Source organism: Pungitius pungitius, chromosome 12 (assembly GCF_949316345.1).
Source record: "Pungitius pungitius chromosome 12, fPunPun2.1, whole genome shotgun sequence".
Classification (NCBI taxonomy): Eukaryota; Metazoa; Chordata; class Actinopteri; order Perciformes; family Gasterosteidae; genus Pungitius; species Pungitius pungitius.
Genome location: NC_084911.1, coordinates 8,193,945 through 8,214,494, shown reverse-complemented (window position 1 = coordinate 8,214,494; position 20,550 = coordinate 8,193,945). Strand labels below are relative to the sequence as shown.

The 20,550-nt window shown below is 40.4% G+C and overlaps 2 pseudogenes; both read left to right on the top strand.

Moving 5' to 3' along the window:
• Positions 1 to 4,270: 4,270 nt before the first annotated feature.
• LOC119219943 (cytochrome P450 2K1-like) lies at positions 4,271 to 9,615 on the top strand (annotated as a pseudogene).
• A 675-nt stretch (positions 9,616 to 10,290) lies between these two features.
• Positions 10,291 to 19,024, top strand: LOC134132964 (cytochrome P450 2K1-like; annotated as a pseudogene).
• Positions 19,025 to 20,550: the final 1,526 nt, after the last annotated feature.

Here is a 20,550-nt window from a genome sequence, read left to right as displayed (position 1 = left end):
GCATAAAAGTGTAAGTTTATTTTAAACTGCGCTAGTCATTTGGATGTCATCACATACAACACTTGACACTGTCACTATATTATTTTGTTTAGTGCTAAAGAGTAAATGAGTATTCAAGGATAAATAATACCATGGCCTTGATTCAAATCATAAAAGATAGGTAAGATTTCTCTGTCTCCAAAGTCCTCTGCGTGGTTGACCAGAGCATCTTTGACTGCCTTGTATCCCGCCAGGACCACTACTCTGCTGGTTCCAAGGTAGACCGTGAACACGACCCCATGCTTCTTTGAAAGCTGTAAAAAAATAAAAAATAAAAATGCATAGTATGAGACTGTGTAAATGTGATACAGTTCCAATGGTTTGAGATAAATCCTGTTAAAATGGCTTAACTACGCCACCTGTCATGTCATGTGTAAATAACACTACCAAGCATTGCGAAAAAGCACTGATAAAGATGGAATAGTTAATCATTAACTATCATCTGGCTCCCCTAGTTAAGCCAACGTCGCACTATTAGATTCTTGTCACCTACCTTTTCACAAAGCTGTTCACCTGAAAGGTTTCTTGGGAGGGCTGCGTTCCAAAAGTTACAATTAGTGATGGCAAGATGAAGCTTTCCATCCAATTGTGTCACACATGGGCCAAAGCTTCATTTGGTCTAGTGCGCACTAAAGGAAATGACACCATGGCTTAGGTGTGTGACCCATTGAAGTGAATAAATGAATGATGTTTGTGATGCGTGATTCATGACTTATGAACGTATTAATATGGTGTCTGTCAAAAGGAAAAGTGGAAACAAATTGGAAAGAGGGTTGTGATGTGAAAAGCTGAAAAGAAAACATCCAGTGATCTAACCGTTCACCTTGCGGTTACTAAGTAACCTTCTACCCATTGAGCCATGGCCAAATTCCTAAATTTCTTGGCTTGTGACTCTACTCATTTTATTTGGTTTTAGAGTGTGCTTATGTTACTACATGTAACACGTGAAACATTTCATTCATTTTCATTTAGCAACTCTTCCACAGTGCTGGGTTTCATGCAGAGTACTTCATCTGCTTTAGAGAACACCTTTTCACAGGCCACAGAGGAAGCTTCATGGGTCTCCTTGTTCTCATGCAGGGCTCCACAATGCCTCAGCATCGATGAGGTGTTATTGTTGTTACCAAGCTCCCTTGAACACTACAAACACCATACCTTTTAAATGACCAGAAATAAGAAGAAAGACATTAAAACAAAGGATACGCTGCACAAATGATTCAAGCTTAGATGTGACACGTTTAAATGGTGTTTGCTTTATGTGAATATCTATTAAAGGGTAAACATATATATAATCAGTAGCAGCAACATTAAACTGTTTAAAAGTTTCACTTTTGAAAAGTTTTTTTTAGGTTGAAACGTGTCAACTCAAATAAATTCATTAAATGAGGACTACCGTTTGTGCATGTGCCACATTTAGCGTCGTTCTGTCTTTTTTGCTGACTGAAACTGGCTGAAACGTAATCATTATCTCTGCCTCGGGTGAAAATCCGTTATTTGGTAAGTAACTATGTTTTTTGTTGTAGTTTATAATGTAACTCTCTGTTAAATAATGCTCGCACACATGTTGCAAAACGTTCTTAATAAGTTAAACCAGGGACATTCTGCTCCATTTGACTGACGTCCAATTTGGCAGCATTCAAGCTGACGTTAGTTAGGTGAGTGTGGTTAGCATAATGAGTCCGTCCTCTTCAAAGCCACAGGGGAAGTCAATCCCTGCCCACATCGATCCCTGTCAGGTAACACGGCTTTGGAGCAAGGCCACAGTGCGTAGCTTTAACACTAGCTAACGTTAACTAACATTACAGACCAGAGAGCAGTTAAAGCCAACATTTGGGGTATTCCCGCATTTCACTTCTCAAATACATTTGTCTCCTCTTTTATAGTTTACTCAGTACCACCAAGCCTTTTGAGGCAATCTCATAATGATATTAAGTAAGTATGCTCAATGGTGGCACAATCTGATCTTTTTCACTGTCATTTATTTAGTGAGATGTGTGCTAATTCTCCTGTTCTCCTTTATATGATTATGCATGTGGAAGGAATGTGGTTTGGATTGGGATTCAAAGTTGTCAATAATGAAACACACAATGCACTGTACAATGTATTTGTTGTATTGGATGGTCAGTTCTGACTGAATGCCTGAACTACCTTATGTTTCATGTGTCTTAATAGGGGATCAAATAAAAACTGTTTCTAATAACATTTTTATGCTTTAGATGTACTTAATCAAAATGAGTTGAACTAATTCAATTTAATTGACATGCGCTTCATAAAAATCTTACTCGACACAAGTCTCGGCACGTGAAGTCACATCACTAGTTACACTATGGTGATGTTGGAAGATCTTTTCCAGTCCTACGTTTCAGTAGCGCTGATGTTGACTTTTACTAAAGAATTCTTGGCACATTTACAACACATCCCCATTATATTTCTACGAAAGAGTTTTAATCTCTTCCCTGTTAAGGAATTAAAGATCACGGATTCACACTATAACATCGAGAACTTGGTGTCGACTGCTGTCAGCCTCTTTGCGGCTGGTACTGATACGACAGGAACTACACTGAGATGGGTTCTGTTGCTCATGGCTAAATTTCCCCAAATTTAAGGTAAGTAATATGCTTGGACCTGAGATGCAGTCCCCAACTCTAAAGTTGAAATATTTCAACTTAAACTATAGTTTCTATAGTGTATATATGGGTTATTCCTCGATATATACAATTCATGACAATTTGTTCACTGAAAATAAACAATGAATCAAATGCTCTGACAAAACAATCTGCAGTTTGTGACAGTCAAAGAACTGCAGTGCACTACACTTGCACTCAATGATGGTCAACAGAGTATTCTACAAACTGTTAGCTTCACAGGGAGACCCTGCTAGGTTTAGCTAGTACTGCGAGCTACTATCACAGGAAAAGAGTGCTTCTATACTCTTGCTAGTTTCTTAAGATTGAAGCCCCACTTTTTACTCTCAAACAGTAACTTGAAACTTTAACTGCAGATTAAATTACAGATTGAATCCTCATTTGAATGCTGTTCCACCTCGGAAAAGAATGTTTGGCTAAATTGGAAAAATGCCTAATTTCTTTCCCAAAGTGAATTGTTCTACTGGTCTGAGAGTTACACAATAGCAGTGATGTGGTAATTATCTACCATGGGCCAAACATTTTCATGGAGCAATAGCAACGTGTTGCAAAGGACTTGGTTCTTGGATGTTTTGTCAAAAATAATCACGTGCTTAACTGCTGCTTTGTTTTTAGTCACTGTGTCATTTCTATCAATTTCATCATTTCCAGACATGGGTTTTGTGGGATGAGAGTGAGCGGGAGACCCCACGCACCTTTAATCCTGCCCATTTCTTGGACAAGGATGGGAAATTTGTCAAGAGAGACGCCTTCATGCCCTTCTCTGCAGGTTAGTGAACCAAGCCAACACTTCTTCCCAATACCAAAATACACCTTTCAGATTGTCTAAAGGCTGTTTCCTCACAGGACGCAGGGCGTGTCCTGGAGAAGGTCTGGCCAAGATGGAGCTCTTTCTCTTCTTCACTTCCCTCTTACAGCGTTTCTGTTTCACTCCTCCACCAGGAGTGAAAGAGGATGATCTGGATCTGACTCCAGCAGTGGGCTTCACCCGCACGCCTTCACCTCATGAGTTGTGTGCCTTGTGTCAGAAAATACCTCTTCACCACTTCAAGTTGTCTTTACTTTTTCATAATTTTTTGCATTGTGTTGATGGATGAGACGTCTCCTGGTAGACAGGACTTTTGAGAGTTCTTGTTATTTAGAGTTCAAATAGAGTGAACAGTGTGTAGTAAGAAATGAACTTGATGTTCTCCTTTCTCGAAAGGAGCTAAGACAATGAGGTGACGTCCCAGGCTTTGGAAGGGGCTGATGTTCTGGACGTCGCGAGAAAGGGTTCATTTGTCAGCTCTCTCAACCGTCAGACTGAAACTACAGCAAGTCAAACATATGATACATTAAAAATTAAAAAAGTTTAGATATTTATATTTTTTACCATGAAACAGTAAAATACAAAACATTAATTAATTGTAACCACTTTACAGTGTCAGTTTTTTGTATAATATTTCATAATATTATTCATTTCTGTGTGTGACATTCATTACAGAAGATTTCTCATGACTAACTGTTATATCAGAAATTTGATTGGCTGACCAGCTCATTCACTGTTAATGAAGAGCACATAGCTGTGGTTAAAGGGGCGGGGCCTTCTCTGCAGAAATTTCAGTTCATAAGACAAGAAGATCTGCCTGACACTGTTAGATATTTGTCAGCTACCTTTTCAAAAAGCTGTTCAGCTGAAAGGTTTCTTGGGAGGGCTGCCTTCTCAAAAGTTACAATATGATGATGTTGGAGGATCTTTTCCAGTCCTACGTTTCAGTAGCGCTGATGGTGGCCTTCATGTGCATTCTTATCTCCTTTTTTTTCCTCTCCAAAGACGAGACGAGGGAGCCTCCTGGACCTAAACCTCTTCCCCTGCTTGGTAACTTGCTTCAGATGGATCTCAAGAGAATGGACCGCTCTCTTGTTGATGTGAGTTACGTGTTTGTGAGCAAGATGATACGTGATTTCAATGACAGGTTGCACATGTGTATTTCAAACAAATAGTATTTGTATGCCTGTTTGCAATTTGTACAATAGTTTATTGCTTTAACACAACATAGGATCCAGATATTAGTGTATGTATGGAATTTAATTTCTTCTCAATTGTCATGTTTAAGGCAGGATTGGAATAAATGCAAGTGAAACTGACCTTATGAGGTGTTGCTGTCTTCTATGTCCATGTTGGTAATTCGGTGTTATGTTCTGGAAATTCAACATTTTTCTTTTTCTTTCACAGTTGTAAAGATTACTTATTCTTGTGTTTCATAGCTTTCCAAGAAATACGGTTTGGTGTTCACAGTGTACCTTGGACACCAGAAAGTGGTGATTCTAGCTGGATACAAGACCGTGAAGGAGGCACTGGTCAACCACGCAGAGGACTTTGGAGACAGAGAAATCTACCCTATCTTTTATGATTTGAATCAAGGCCATGGTATGATTTACTCTTGAATACTCATTTACTCTTTAGCACAGAACCAAATAACATAGTGACAGTGTCAAGTGTTGTATGTGATGACATCCAAATGACTAGCGCAGTTTAAAATAAACTTACACTTTTATGCTTGAAAGGAATTCTGTTTGCTAATGGAGAATCCTGGAAAGAGATGCGACGTTTTGCCCTGACCAACCTCAAAGACTTTGGAATGAGAAAACAACTCTCTGAGCATAAAGTCTTAGAAGAATGCCAATATCTGATTGATGTGTTTGAAAAGCAGCAAGGTACGGAGTAGAAATATACAAGGGTATAGTATACAAGTATACAAGGACATTTCTTACGGTATAAACCAATAAGAGCGAGTAAATATTCCTTCACAGTGTGTTATATTGTGTATTCACTACACCTTTAATGCCCGGCAAATGGTACACTGCAAGAATCATGCCCCACTTATTCGCTTTTTTTGCAGCCTTCAATGTAAGTCATACTGAGGTTTCTTATAAACGAACAAAACACATCTTTTGTGCTAAATCTTAATAATTTCCTTTTTTGTCACTGCCATTTGACAGGGAAACCCTTCTCTACAGAAAGACCGTTAAGTTATGCTACATCCAATATAATCTCTGCTATTGTGTACGGCAGCCGGTTTGAATACAACGACCCCCAATTTCTAAGTATGGTGAAGCGATCCAATGAAAGCATAAGGATTGTGGGCTCCACACAAATCCAGGTGAACTTCATATTTGTTTTTTGTTATTTTGCTGCAATATTAGGGGTTTTATTAGGTTAGCTGTGAAAGGATGCGCAGAATGTTAAACGACACCAGTATGTTATCGCAACAAGGCAAGAAAGTTTTATTTGTATAGCACATTTCAACAGCAGGGCGTTTCAAAATTCTTCATGTAAAAACATTAGAAACATACAAACTTCAGGGAGGGATTATAGGACAGAGAGGGGTGCGTGGAGTGAGTTCGGTTCCAACAATGAGCAATTCTTTCATGCAGTCAGTGAAGGGAGATGAGGAAGGAGGGGGGGGGGGGTGTAAGAGAAGGAGGGAAGGAGACCTGGATGGAGTTTACAGTGTGGGAGGAGAGGACGCCTCCTCTCTGAGTGGGGGAGGAAGTGGGTCATCGGAGGCAGGTGTGTTTAAATGCTAAATACACAGTTTATGGTTAAATATACTGTACGTGTTTGGGCAAATATAACAAATCTTGCTGTTACATTTTTTTTTATTAGTATATGAATTCTACTCAGGATGTTGTTTGGTGTACATTGTCTCCACTAATCTTTGTCGCCTTCACTGCTACATCACAGCTTTACAACATGTTTCCCAGGCTGCTCAGTTGGACAAAAGAACGGCAGCTTTTGGTAAATAACCGGACGGAGACTGTCAGAGATGTCAAAGAACTTATCATGCATCTAAAAGACACACTGAACCCTCAGTCGTGCAGAGGCCTTGTCGACTGTTTTCTGATCCGGATGCAAAAGGACGAGGTAAGACCATTTCCATTTTTTTCCACTTTCAACCATCCAAAAGACCTAATATCGTGCATAGGTAATGAAATGTGGATGTTCTTTCTCTTAGGAGGCTTGTGTCAAGGACACTCGATATAATGAGAACAACTTGATATTTACAGTGACCAACATGTTTTCAGCTGGCACTGATACCACAGCGACAACTCTGAGATAGAGTTTGCTGTTTATGGCTAAATATCCACATATTCAAGGTAAAGAGAGGGATGAGGATTGTTGGTGTACATTTTTTTTCCACTTGTAAAGCTTACTGGTCAAAGATACATTTCAAATGAAAAGTCCCATAGCAAAAACTTTAACGATTAACTTTCTTTTTGTTCCTTTTGTTTATAGAAATATTAATAGTTGTGAACATTTTATGCTGCCGACTTTAGCAGTTACATGGTAGTAGGCTACATCGTCAGAGACATTAGGTGACTGTGGGCTGGTCTAAATGCAGAAGCATCATTGAATTTGTTCACGTGTGAGTCCAGACCAGGTGCAGGAGGAGCTGAGCAGGGTGGTAGGAAGCCGTCAGCCTCGAGTAGAGGACAGGAAGAACCTCCCGTACACTGATGCTGTTATTCATGAGACACAGAGACTGGCCAACATTGTCCCCCTTTCCATTCCTCACAAAACCAGCCGAGACGTCACCTTCCAGGGCTTCTTCATTAAAAAAGTGAGTTGCTTACAGCCGGGTTTTTTTTGCTGGTAATATTTATAATGGTAACAATATGTATGTGCTTAAAGAACCTTAAACCCCCGGAGCTTACAAAGGGATTTGATGGCAATAATCACTTTGTAAGTAAGTTTGATAGCAAGCAAAAGCAGTATAACAACAGTCAAATAAATAAAACCATAAAAACAATAAATTAATATCAAATAACTAATCAAATGTTCTTCGTCTTTTTAAAGTCTAAAAAATCTAAATTATTACCATTATGAAACTGACATTTTTCTCTATACCTTTGACTACAGGGGACCACTGTGTTTCCTCTTCTTACTTCTGTCCTTCATGATGAGAGTGAATGGGAGACCCCGCACTCTTTTAACCCTTCCCACTTCCTGGATGAGGATGGGAAATTTTTTCGGAGGGATGCCTTTATGCCTTTTTCTGCAGGTACCACAACTTTGTCAGGATTTTGTATTTATTTTGTGTTTTTACACACTAAGATGCAGTCTTTGCTCATCCCTTTGTTCTTGCAGGTCGCAGGGTGTGTCTGGGTGAAAGTCTGGCTAAGATGGAGCTCTTTCTCTTCTTCAGAGACTGGTGGTGGGGTGCTGGTGGCCGGGTGGTGGTGTCCTCACCCTTTTGTTTACTGTGTCCTGGGAAGTGGGTCCCTCACTACTCAAACAAGTAAACTTACTCACGTGCCTTGCCCTTCCAGATTATTTCTCGGAGTGAAATTCCCCGGGTGGCGTTGTTATTTCTCTTAATTTGTGTTTTTACACACTAAGATGCAGTCTTTGCTCATCCCTTTGTTCTTACAGGTCGCAGGGTGTGTCTGGGTGAAAGTCTGGCTAAGATGGAGCTCTTCCTCTTCTTCAGCTCCCTCCTCCAGCGCTTCCGTTTCACTCCTCCACCTGGAGTGAAAGAGGAGGATCTGGATCTGACTCCAGCAGTAGGCTTCACCATCCCCCCATCACCTCATGAGCTGTGTGCCATCAGTCGCTAATGAGCACAAGAGCTGAAGTATGGCGTCACACTGGTGACCATGGTATGAACAGGGTTTTACACACAGGCAGCAGAAAAGTACATCTATGAGCGGTCTCACTCTAGATACGTGATAACACATCAACATCCCTGCGGATTGTTTAAAACAGCGCAGAAAATACCAAAAAATAATAAACACACATATACTCCTGCTCCGGGTTCCTTGTTTATGGTTGCGTAGATTAGTTTTTCAAGGATTTTCTTTCTTGTATTAGTATTGCAGAAATCAAATAATGTTTTAGCCCACTGTAAATACAGTAAGAGATGCGCTTTCCAATAGCCAACACCTGTAGCTTGCATCTAAATATATCATACACTTACCCACTTATACTATATGTTGCCTGATTAAAATGATGAGACAGGACACTAAGATAAATTTATTTTTCTTTAATGTGGGTTCTTTATTTTCCCCAACTGCACTCCTCGAGCACAGCCTTAATGGGTCAGATTAAGAAAATACTTTGAACAATGTCCACAAATAACAGAGTGCTTTTCTTTAAACAGCATACCATAGCATAAAAAACTAACATACAAACCAACAGTAGCGACTCTCTCCTCTTTAAACGGAGACAAAGAACATGTACATCGGTCTCGTACCAAACTACTGTCGTTCCTTCAAAAGCTAAGAAAACAATGAACTCACTTGGCGCCGGAGTGCAGGGCTCCATACACGTGCAAACCTCAATCCACGGCAGCTTGTATCTCCCCTCTAAACGAGACAGTAGCACATGACCCAGGAACACTCGGTGAACAGTTAATCACTCACAATTTACCTGGTAAGTCAGGTTTATTATTAGACAAACACTTACGCTGACCCGCTGAACAAGCACACTTCTAGAGCAGTGCCAATGCTAGCTTGCAATAGTCTGTTGTTGTAAGTAGCCGCCAGGTCCCGTTCTACAAATCCCGCGTGAACTCTGTTCCCTGCACTTTAAGTGGCAGTACGCCCGAACGTTAAGGAGCGCGAAAACCCTCCTGCCCCCACTTCACCCGGCTACATATAAAAGCAGTGATATTTGCACTAAACACTGTTCAAAACAATTAATAACTAACTATAACTAACTAAAGTGACTCAGTTCTGTAGAAATACCTTAAGACCATAAGATCTTAAACATCGTTTAACTGCAGGTCCCCATGGAGGTTGGCGTTGACTGGACAGTGTGGCCATCGTCAACCTGGTTTTCTGGTCCCTGATGTTCAGCCGCAACGCTGAAGGCCCAGTGTCCAATGTGTTGGATGCCTTTGTACAAACTGTATGCTTAATATCAGACATGCTCCAGTAAAGGCCTGTGTCAACAGTTGCATGATGCAGTGGGAAGTTAAATAAATGCTCTGATTAAGCATAGATTTGAAATCTGTGTTGAATTGCATCTTTATTTCCCAAACTCATTTCTGTTTTGCATGAATGAATACATCAACACAAAAGTATTTACAAAATAATGCAATATTTAATATAGAAATATTTTAATCAACAGGATTAACTGACCTTTTCAACATAATTTATAGACATTTTTTCAAATAATTTTAAGGTTAAAAATAAGGATGTACGGTGTGGGTCGGTTCGGCTCCGGACAAAAGGCACTTGACACCAGGGTGGTGATTTTCAATGTGTTTATTTTTGCTGATTCCGCTTAGTAAAACGCGCCGGCGTCCAGCTCGCTCGTTCGCCCTCCTCTCTCACTCGCCCCCGCCTCACTGTGTTGAAACAGGGAGGAGAGGACACACACACACGTCAATTATCGCCAGCTGATTGCAAAGCGTTCCCACCTGGCACGGTTCCCCGAGCCACTCCCCCTCTCTCCCCCCTGCAGCCGAAACCACGCCCACCACCACAAAGGATTTTAAGTATACTAATACCAGCGTATGGCACCTACCGGAGCCGAGAGAAATTAAAGGCACTCTCAACAGTACTGGAAAGACACATAAATAAAACTTCAATATGGCGCTTACCGAAATGCAAAAGCACGTAAATGACATCAAACACATGGTACTAGAAAAGAGAATGCTTTGGACTTATCCTGTTCTGTTATCTGTCTGTCAAATAAGGGGCGTCGCTTTTTTCCATTACATTCCTCTGTCATGGGGGGTTGTGCTGAAACCATACAGGTGACTCTAGGTCAGGTCTAGAGTATAAACATCTTGTTCTGCCCTCTTCGCTTTGTTAGATCTTCCTGCTCCTCACCTTTACGCACTTATAGGACAAAACACTCAAAAAGTATTCTCTTTGTTGCAAGTGTGGCTTACTGGCTGTGATGGAAAACCTTTTTCTGCAGCCTACCAGTACAACTACTCTACTGGTAACTGCTGGGATCCTACTTGTCTTGTATGTATTTTTTCCCAACTTTGATCAGAAGAGAAAGGAGCTTCCAGGACCGAGACCACTGCCCCTGTTTGGCAATTTCTTTCAGCTAAATCATAAGTCACTTCACAGTACACTTTATGAGGTAAGAAAGCAATACAAAATTGGCTATATACTGAACATACACTGCTGTTGAAAGTGTGGAATCACCCGTGGATTTGATGATTTGATCCCAGTTTCAACTTATTAAATAAACAGCCGCATTGGGACTGAAAAGTTAAATCAGTACAACCCTGCCTAAACGCATGAAAGACCACTCAATATATAGTGCTCCTCTCAGCTATCTCTCTCTTTTGGAAGGCATTTAGAAACTTTTGTATATGTATTATTTTAGGAATGGGATATTTAATTCATATTTGATTAGAGTTGATGATTGTACTGTTGGATATAACATGTTTTTGTCAATTTACTGCAGCTTGATATTATTACCATTATATAGGCAAAGGTTAAAAGTAAAAAATGGTCGACAGCAGGTTTGTGTTTTGCAGCAAATGAAAGAATCACACTGTATGTAATATTAGATAATATACTAGAAAAATTAGTATTTTTTTTTAAGGCAGTACTGGAATAAGTGCACTTGAAATTGATTTGTTGTTTTTCTATCTGTGGAGACTAATGTAGTGCTTTAAATATGGCTTTTTAAAATTGTTATAATTACTGCTTCTTGTCTTTCATAGCTTTCCAAGAAATATGGATCAGTGTTCACGGTGTACCTTGGACCCCAGAAAGTGGTGGTTCTGGCTGGATACAAGACCGTGAAGGAGGCACTGGTTAACCATGCTGTGGAGTTTGGAGAGAAACATATCAGTCCGGTTAACCATGACTTTAGTGGTGAACAAAGTAAATATTACCTAGCTGATTTAAGTAATACTCACTCATACTTTAAGATGGTTTAGGGCAGTGGTTCTCAACTTGTCTGGCTCCGGGACCCACCTTTACCCCTTAATGACAAGCCGCGACCCAATTAGATCGGTCAACGGGGGGGGGGGATTTATTTATTTATTTATTTTAATTTTCCCATGCAAAGGCCCGCGACCCACTACAAACTGGTCCGCGACCGACCCACTAGTGGGTCCCGACCCACCAGTTGAGAAACACTGGTTTAGGGGACACCCACATTTGATTCAATCACAATTTATCATCTCACAGCTGATAGTATACAGCTTTAATAGAATAGAATAGACCCTCTGTACCTCTGAATATTGTAACCTGAATTTATTATAGTTGAAATAATTTCTCATGATTATTACCATTTTTCTTTAGGAAATGGAATTATTTTTGGCAACGGAGAATCGTGGAAAGAAATGAGGCGTTTTGCACTTACCAACCTGAGAGACTTTGGGATGGGCAAAAAAGCAGCAGAGAATAAAATCATTGAGGAGATTCAGTATCTGATTGACGTGTTTGAAAGACATGAAGGTAACTGGTCTACTTTATAACATTATGTCTTTACAAGAATTTCATATTGGTATTTCTTTTTTCATCATTCTTTTTTTGTTTATAGGTCAACCCTTCAGTAATGCCAAGTCAATACATTATGCAGTCTCCAACATCATCTCTTCAATTGTCTTTGGCAGCAGATTTGAATACGGTGATGAAGAGTTTAATCTCATGGTATCCCGAGCAGGTGACAACGTTCGGCTTTTAGGTTCTTCTTCAATTCAGGTACCACTTTGTTTCTTTTCATTAAATAAACTCTAAGATGTACCTTTACTGGGTTATAATGAGAATTACAGACTAGGTGGTACACTGCCCGTTTTTTAACCTTGTACCTTCATGATGAATAGATAACAAATAAAATGCTGGACCTTTTATTCTTTTTTAAACTCCAACAGTTGTTCAATATGTTCCCGTGGATATTTCGGTGGGCAAGAAACAGGATGCGTTTCAAGAGGAACGTTGCGGAAAACCGAAAACAAATGAAACGGCTGATCGGACGTCTACAAGAAACCTTGAATGTTGAGATGTGCAGAGGATTTGTGGACTCGTTCCTAGCACACAAACAGAAGCTAGAGGTATTCAAATCAAGCGTGATATCTTGATAAAAGTTTTTTTCTTGGCACATTTACAACACATCCCCATTATATTCCTACAAAAAGTATTAATCTCTTCCCTGTTAAGGATTTGAAGATTACGGATTCACACTATAACATTGAGAACCTGGTGTCTACTGCTGGCAACCTCTTTACAGCTGGTACTGATACGACAGGAACTACACTGAGATGGGTTATGTTGCTCATGGCCAAATATCCCCAAATTCAAGGTAAGTAATATGCTTAGACCTGAGATGCAGTCCCCTACGGATTCACACTATAACATTGAGAACCTGGTGTCTACTGCTGGCAACCTCTTTACAGCTGGTACTGATACGACAGGAACTACACTGAGATGGGTTATGTTGCTCATGGCCAAATATCCCCAAATTCAAGGTAAGTAATATGCTTAGACCTGAGATGCAGTCCCCAACTGTAAAGTAGAAATATTTTAAATTAAACTATAGTGTGTATATATGGGTTATTCCTTTATTTACAATCCATGACAATTTGTTGACTGAAAGTAAACAATGAATAAAATGCTGTGACAAAACAATCTGGAGTTTGACGGTCAAAAGAACTACTCTACAAACAGTTAGCTTCACAGGGAGGCCCTGCTAGATTTAGCTAGTTAGCTAGCTACTATCATAGGAAAAGAGTTTTTCTATACTCTTGCTCCCTTTCAATTAACTCTAGATTAAAATATCAATTAAATGCATTCTGCCCATGATGTAATCTTCATTTAAATACTGTTCCACCTCAGAAAAGAATGTTTGAAGGAAATGCCTTAATTTATTCATCAAAGTGACTTGTTCTACTGGTCTGAGAGTTACACAATATCATTAATGTGGTAATTATCTACCATGGGCCAAACATTTTCATGGAGCAATAGCAACGTGTTGCAAAGGACTTGGTTCTTGGATGTTTTGTCAAAAATAATCACGTGCTTAACTGCTGCTTTGTTTTTAGTCACTGTGTCATTTCTATCAATTTCATCATTTCCAGACATGGGTTTTGTGGGATGAGAGTGAGCGGGAGACCCCACGCACCTTTAATCCTGCCCATTTCTTGGACAAGGATGGGAAATTTGTCAAGAGAGACGCCTTCATGCCCTTCTCTGCAGGTTAGTGAACCAAGCCAACACTTCTTCCCAATACCAAAATACACCTTTCAGATTGTCTAAAGGCTGTTTCCTCACAGGACGCAGGGCGTGTCCTGGAGAAGGTCTGGCCAAGATGGAGCTCTTTCTCTTCTTCACTTCCCTCTTACAGCGTTTCTGTTTCACTCCTCCACCAGGAGTGAAAGAGGATGATCTGGATCTGACTCCAGCAGTGGGCTTCACCCGCACGCCTTCACCTCATGAGTTGTGTGCCTTGTGTCAGAAAATACCTCTTCACCACTTCAAGTTGTCTTTACTTTTTCATAATTTTTTGCATTGTGTTGATGGATGAGACGTCTCCTGGTAGACAGGACTTTTGAGAGTTCTTGTTATTTAGAGTTCAAATAGAGTGAACAGTGTGTAGTAAGAAATGAACTTGATGTTCTCCTTTCTCGAAAGGAGCTAAGACAATGAGGTGACGTCCCAGGCTTTGGAAGGGGCTGATGTTCTGGACGTCGCGAGAAAGGGTTCATTTGTCAGCTCTCTCAACCGTCAGACTGAAACTACAGCAAGTCAAACATATGATACATTAAAAATTAAAAAAGTTTAGATATTTATATTTTTTACCATGAAACAGTAAAATACAAAACATTAATTAATTGTAACCACTTTACAGTGTCAGTTTTTTGTATAATATTTCATAATATTATTCATTTCTGTGTGTGACATTCATTACAGAAGATTTCTCATGACTAACTGTTATATCAGAAATTTGATTGGCTGACCAGCTCATTCACTGTTAATGAAGAGCACATAGCTGTGGTTAAAGGGGCGGGGCCTTCTCTGCAGAAATTTCAGTTCATAAGACAAGAAGATCTGCCTGACACTGTTAGATATTTGTCAGCTACCTTTTCAAAAAGCTGTTCAGCTGAAAGGTTTCTTGGGAGGGCTGCCTTCTCAAAAGTTACAATATGATGATGTTGGAGGATCTTTTCCAGTCCTACGTTTCAGTAGCGCTGATGGTGGCCTTCATGTGCATTCTTATCTCCTTTTTTTTCCTCTCCAAAGACGAGACGAGGGAGCCTCCTGGACCTAAACCTCTTCCCCTGCTTGGTAACTTGCTTCAGATGGATCTCAAGAGAATGGACCGCTCTCTTGTTGATGTGAGTTACGTGTTTGTGAGCAAGATGATACGTGATTTCAATGACAGGTTGCACATGTGTATTTCAAACAAATAGTATTTGTATGCCTGTTTGCAATTTGTACAATAGTTTATTGCTTTAACACAACATAGGATCCAGATATTAGTGTATGTATGGAATTTAATTTCTTCTCAATTGTCATGTTTAAGGCAGGATTGGAATAAATGCAAGTGAAACTGACCTTATGAGGTGTTGCTGTCTTCTATGTCCATGTTGGTAATTCGGTGTTATGTTCTGGAAATTCAACATTTTTCTTTTTCTTTCACAGTTGTAAAGATTACTTATTCTTGTGTTTCATAGCTTTCCAAGAAATACGGTTTGGTGTTCACAGTGTACCTTGGACACCAGAAAGTGGTGATTCTAGCTGGATACAAGACCGTGAAGGAGGCACTGGTCAACCACGCAGAGGACTTTGGAGACAGAGAAATCTACCCTATCTTTTATGATTTGAATCAAGGCCATGGTATGATTTACTCTTGAATACTCATTTACTCTTTAGCACAGAACCAAATAACATAGTGACAGTGTCAAGTGTTGTATGTGATGACATCCAAATGACTAGCGCAGTTTAAAATAAACTTACACTTTTATGCTTGAAAGGAATTCTGTTTGCTAATGGAGAATCCTGGAAAGAGATGCGACGTTTTGCCCTGACCAACCTCAAAGACTTTGGAATGAGAAAACAACTCTCTGAGCATAAAGTCTTAGAAGAATGCCAATATCTGATTGATGTGTTTGAAAAGCAGCAAGGTACGGAGTAGAAATATACAAGGGTATAGTATACAAGTATACAAGGACATTTCTTACGGTATAAACCAATAAGAGCGAGTAAATATTCCTTCACAGTGTGTTATATTGTGTATTCACTACACCTTTAATGCCCGGCAAATGGTACACTGCAAGAATCATGCCCCACTTATTCGCTTTTTTTGCAGCCTTCAATGTAAGTCATACTGAGGTTTCTTATAAACGAACAAAACACATCTTTTGTGCTAAATCTTAATAATTTCCTTTTTTGTCACTGCCATTTGACAGGGAAACCCTTCTCTACAGAAAGACCGTTAAGTTATGCTACATCCAATATAATCTCTGCTATTGTGTACGGCAGCCGGTTTGAATACAACGACCCCCAATTTCTAAGTATGGTGAAGCGATCCAATGAAAGCATAAGGATTGTGGGCTCCACACAAATCCAGGTGAACTTCATATTTGTTTTTTGTTATTTTGCTGCAATATTAGGGGTTTTATTAGGTTAGCTGTGAAAGGATGCGCAGAATGTTAAACGACACCAGTATGTTATCGCAACAAGGCAAGAAAGTTTTATTTGTATAGCACATTTCAACAGCAGGGCGTTTCAAAATTCTTCATGTAAAAACATTAGAAACATACAAACTTCAGGGAGGGATTATAGGACAGAGAGGGGTGCGTGGAGTGAGTTCGGTTCCAACAATGAGCAATTCTTTCATGCAGTCAGTGAAGGGAGATGAGGAAGGAGGGGGGGGGGGGTGTAAGAGAAGGAGGGAAGGAGACCTGGATGGAGTTTACAGTGTGGGAGGAGAGGACGCCTCCTCTCTGAGTGGGGGAGGAAGTGGGTCATCGGAGGCAGGTGTGTTTAAATGCTAAATACACAGTTTATGGTTAAATATACTGTACGTGTTTGGGCAAATATAACAAATCTTGCTGTTACATTTTTTTTTATTAGTATATGAATTCTACTCAGGATGTTGTTTGGTGTACATTGTCTCCACTAATCTTTGTCGCCTTCACTGCTACATCACAGCTTTACAACATGTTTCCCAGGCTGCTCAGTTGGACAAAAGAACGGCAGCTTTTGGTAAATAACCGGACGGAGACTGTCAGAGATGTCAAAGAACTTATCATGCATCTAAAAGACACACTGAACCCTCAGTCGTGCAGAGGCCTTGTCGACTGTTTTCTGATCCGGATGCAAAAGGACGAGGTAAGACCATTTCCATTTTTTTCCACTTTCAACCATCCAAAAGACCTAATATCGTGCATAGGTAATGAAATGTGGATGTTCTTTCTCTTAGGAGGCTTGTGTCAAGGACACTCGATATAATGAGAACAACTTGATATTTACAGTGACCAACATGTTTTCAGCTGGCACTGATACCACAGCGACAACTCTGAGATAGAGTTTGCTGTTTATGGCTAAATATCCACATATTCAAGGTAAAGAGAGGGATGAGGATTGTTGGTGTACATTTTTTTTCCACTTGTAAAGCTTACTGGTCAAAGATACATTTCAAATGAAAAGTCCCATAGCAAAAACTTTAACGATTAACTTTCTTTTTGTTCCTTTTGTTTATAGAAATATTAATAGTTGTGAACATTTTATGCTGCCGACTTTAGCAGTTACATGGTAGTAGGCTACATCGTCAGAGACATTAGGTGACTGTGGGCTGGTCTAAATGCAGAAGCATCATTGAATTTGTTCACGTGTGAGTCCAGACCAGGTGCAGGAGGAGCTGAGCAGGGTGGTAGGAAGCCGTCAGCCTCGAGTAGAGGACAGGAAGAACCTCCCGTACACTGATGCTGTTATTCATGAGACACAGAGACTGGCCAACATTGTCCCCCTTTCCATTCCTCACAAAACCAGCCGAGACGTCACCTTCCAGGGCTTCTTCATTAAAAAAGTGAGTTGCTTACAGCCGGGTTTTTTTTGCTGGTAATATTTATAATGGTAACAATATGTATGTGCTTAAAGAACCTTAAACCCCCGGAGCTTACAAAGGGATTTGATGGCAATAATCACTTTGTAAGTAAGTTTGATAGCAAGCAAAAGCAGTATAACAACAGTCAAATAAATAAAACCATAAAAACAATAAATTAATATCAAATAACTAATCAAATGTTCTTCGTCTTTTTAAAGTCTAAAAAATCTAAATTATTACCATTATGAAACTGACATTTTTCTCTATACCTTTGACTACAGGGGACCACTGTGTTTCCTCTTCTTACTTCTGTCCTTCATGATGAGAGTGAATGGGAGACCCCGCACTCTTTTAACCCTTCCCACTTCCTGGATGAGGATGGGAAATTTTTTCGGAGGGATGCCTTTATGCCTTTTTCTGCAGGTACCACAACTTTGTCAGGATTTTGTATTTATTTTGTGTTTTTACACACTAAGATGCAGTCTTTGCTCATCCCTTTGTTCTTGCAGGTCGCAGGGTGTGTCTGGGTGAAAGTCTGGCTAAGATGGAGCTCTTTCTCTTCTTCAGAGACTGGTGGTGGGGTGCTGGTGGCCGGGTGGTGGTGTCCTCACCCTTTTGTTTACTGTGTCCTGGGAAGTGGGTCCCTCACTACTCAAACAAGTAAACTTACTCACGTGCCTTGCCCTTCCAGATTATTTCTCGGAGTGAAATTCCCCGGGTGGCGTTGTTATTTCTCTTAATTTGTGTTTTTACACACTAAGATGCAGTCTTTGCTCATCCCTTTGTTCTTACAGGTCGCAGGGTGTGTCTGGGTGAAAGTCTGGCTAAGATGGAGCTCTTCCTCTTCTTCAGCTCCCTCCTCCAGCGCTTCCGTTTCACTCCTCCACCTGGAGTGAAAGAGGAGGATCTGGATCTGACTCCAGCAGTAGGCTTCACCATCCCCCCATCACCTCATGAGCTGTGTGCCATCAGTCGCTAATGAGCACAAGAGCTGAAGTATGGCGTCACACTGGTGACCATGGTATGAACAGGGTTTTACACACAGGCAGCAGAAAAGTACATCTATGAGCGGTCTCACTCTAGATACGTGATAACACATCAACATCCCTGCGGATTGTTTAAAACAGCGCAGAAAATACCAAAAAATAATAAACACACATATACTCCTGCTCCGGGTTCCTTGTTTATGGTTGCGTAGATTAGTTTTTCAAGGATTTTCTTTCTTGTATTAGTATTGCAGAAATCAAATAATGTTTTAGCCCACTGTAAATACAGTAAGAGATGCGCTTTCCAATAGCCAACACCTGTAGCTTGCATCTAAATATATCATACACTTACCCACTTATACTATATGTTGCCTGATTAAAATGATGAGACAGGACACTAAGATAAATTTATTTTTCTTTAATGTGGGTTCTTTATTTTCCCCAACTGCACTCCTCGAGCACAGCCTTAATGGGTCAGATTAAGAAAATACTTTGAACAATGTCCACAAATAACAGAGTGCTTTTCTTTAAACAGCATACCATAGCATAAAAAACTAACATACAAACCAACAGTAGCGACTCTCTCCTCTTTAAACGGAGACAAAGAACATGTACATCGGTCTCGTACCAAACTACTGTCGTTCCTTCAAAAGCTAAGAAAACAATGAACTCACTTGGCGCCGGAGTGCAGGGCTCCATACACGTGCAAACCTCAATCCACGGCAGCTTGTATCTCCCCTCTAAACGAGACAGTAGCACATGACCCAGGAACACTCGGTGAACAGTTAATCACTCACAATTTACCTGGTAAGTCAGGTTTATTATTAGACAAACACTTACGCTGACCCGCTGAACAAGCACACTTCTAGAGCAGTGCCAATGCTAGCTTGCAATAGTCTGTTGTTGTAAGTAGCCGCCAGGTCCCGTTCTACAAATCCCGCGTGAACTCTGTTCCCTGCACTTTAAGTGGCAGTACGCCCGAACGTTAAGGAGCGCGAAAACCCTCCTGCCCCCACTTCACCCGGCTACATATAAAAGCAGTGATATTTGCACTAAACACTGTTCAAAACAATTAATAACTAACTATAACTAACTAAAGTGACTCAGTTCTGTAGAAATACCTTAAGACCATAAGATCTTAAACATCGTTTAACTGCAGGTCCCCATGGAGGTTGGCGTTGACTGGACAGTGTGGCCATCGTCAACCTGGTTTTCTGGTCCCTGATGTTCAGCCGCAACGCTGAAGGCCCAGTGTCCAATGTGTTGGATGCCTTTGTACAAACTGTATGCTTAATATCAGACATGCTCCAGTAAAGGCCTGTGTCAACAGTTGCATGATGCAGTGGGAAGTTAAATAAATGCTCTGATTAAGCATAGATTTGAAATCTGTGTTGAATTGCATCTTTATTTCCCAAACTCATTTCTGTTTTGCATGAATGAATACATCAACACAAAAGTATTTACAAAATAATGCAATATTTAATATAGAAATATTTTAATCAACAGGATTAACTGACCTTTTCAACATAATTTATAGACATTTTTTCAAATAGTTTTAAGGTTAAAAATAAGGATGTACGGTGTGGGTCGGTTCGGCTCCGGACAAAAGGCACTTGACACCAGGGTGGTGATTTTCAATGTGTTTATTTTTGCTGATTCCGCTTAGTAAAACGCGCCGGCGTCCAGCTCGCTCGTTCGCCCTCCTCTCTCACTCGCCCCCGCCTCACTGTGTTGAAACAGGGAGGAGAGGACACACACACACGTCAATTATCGCCAGCTGATTGCAAAGCGTTCCCACCTGGCACGGTTCCCCGAGCCACTCCCCCTCTCTCCCCCCTGCAGCCGAAACCACGCCCACCACCACAAAGGATTT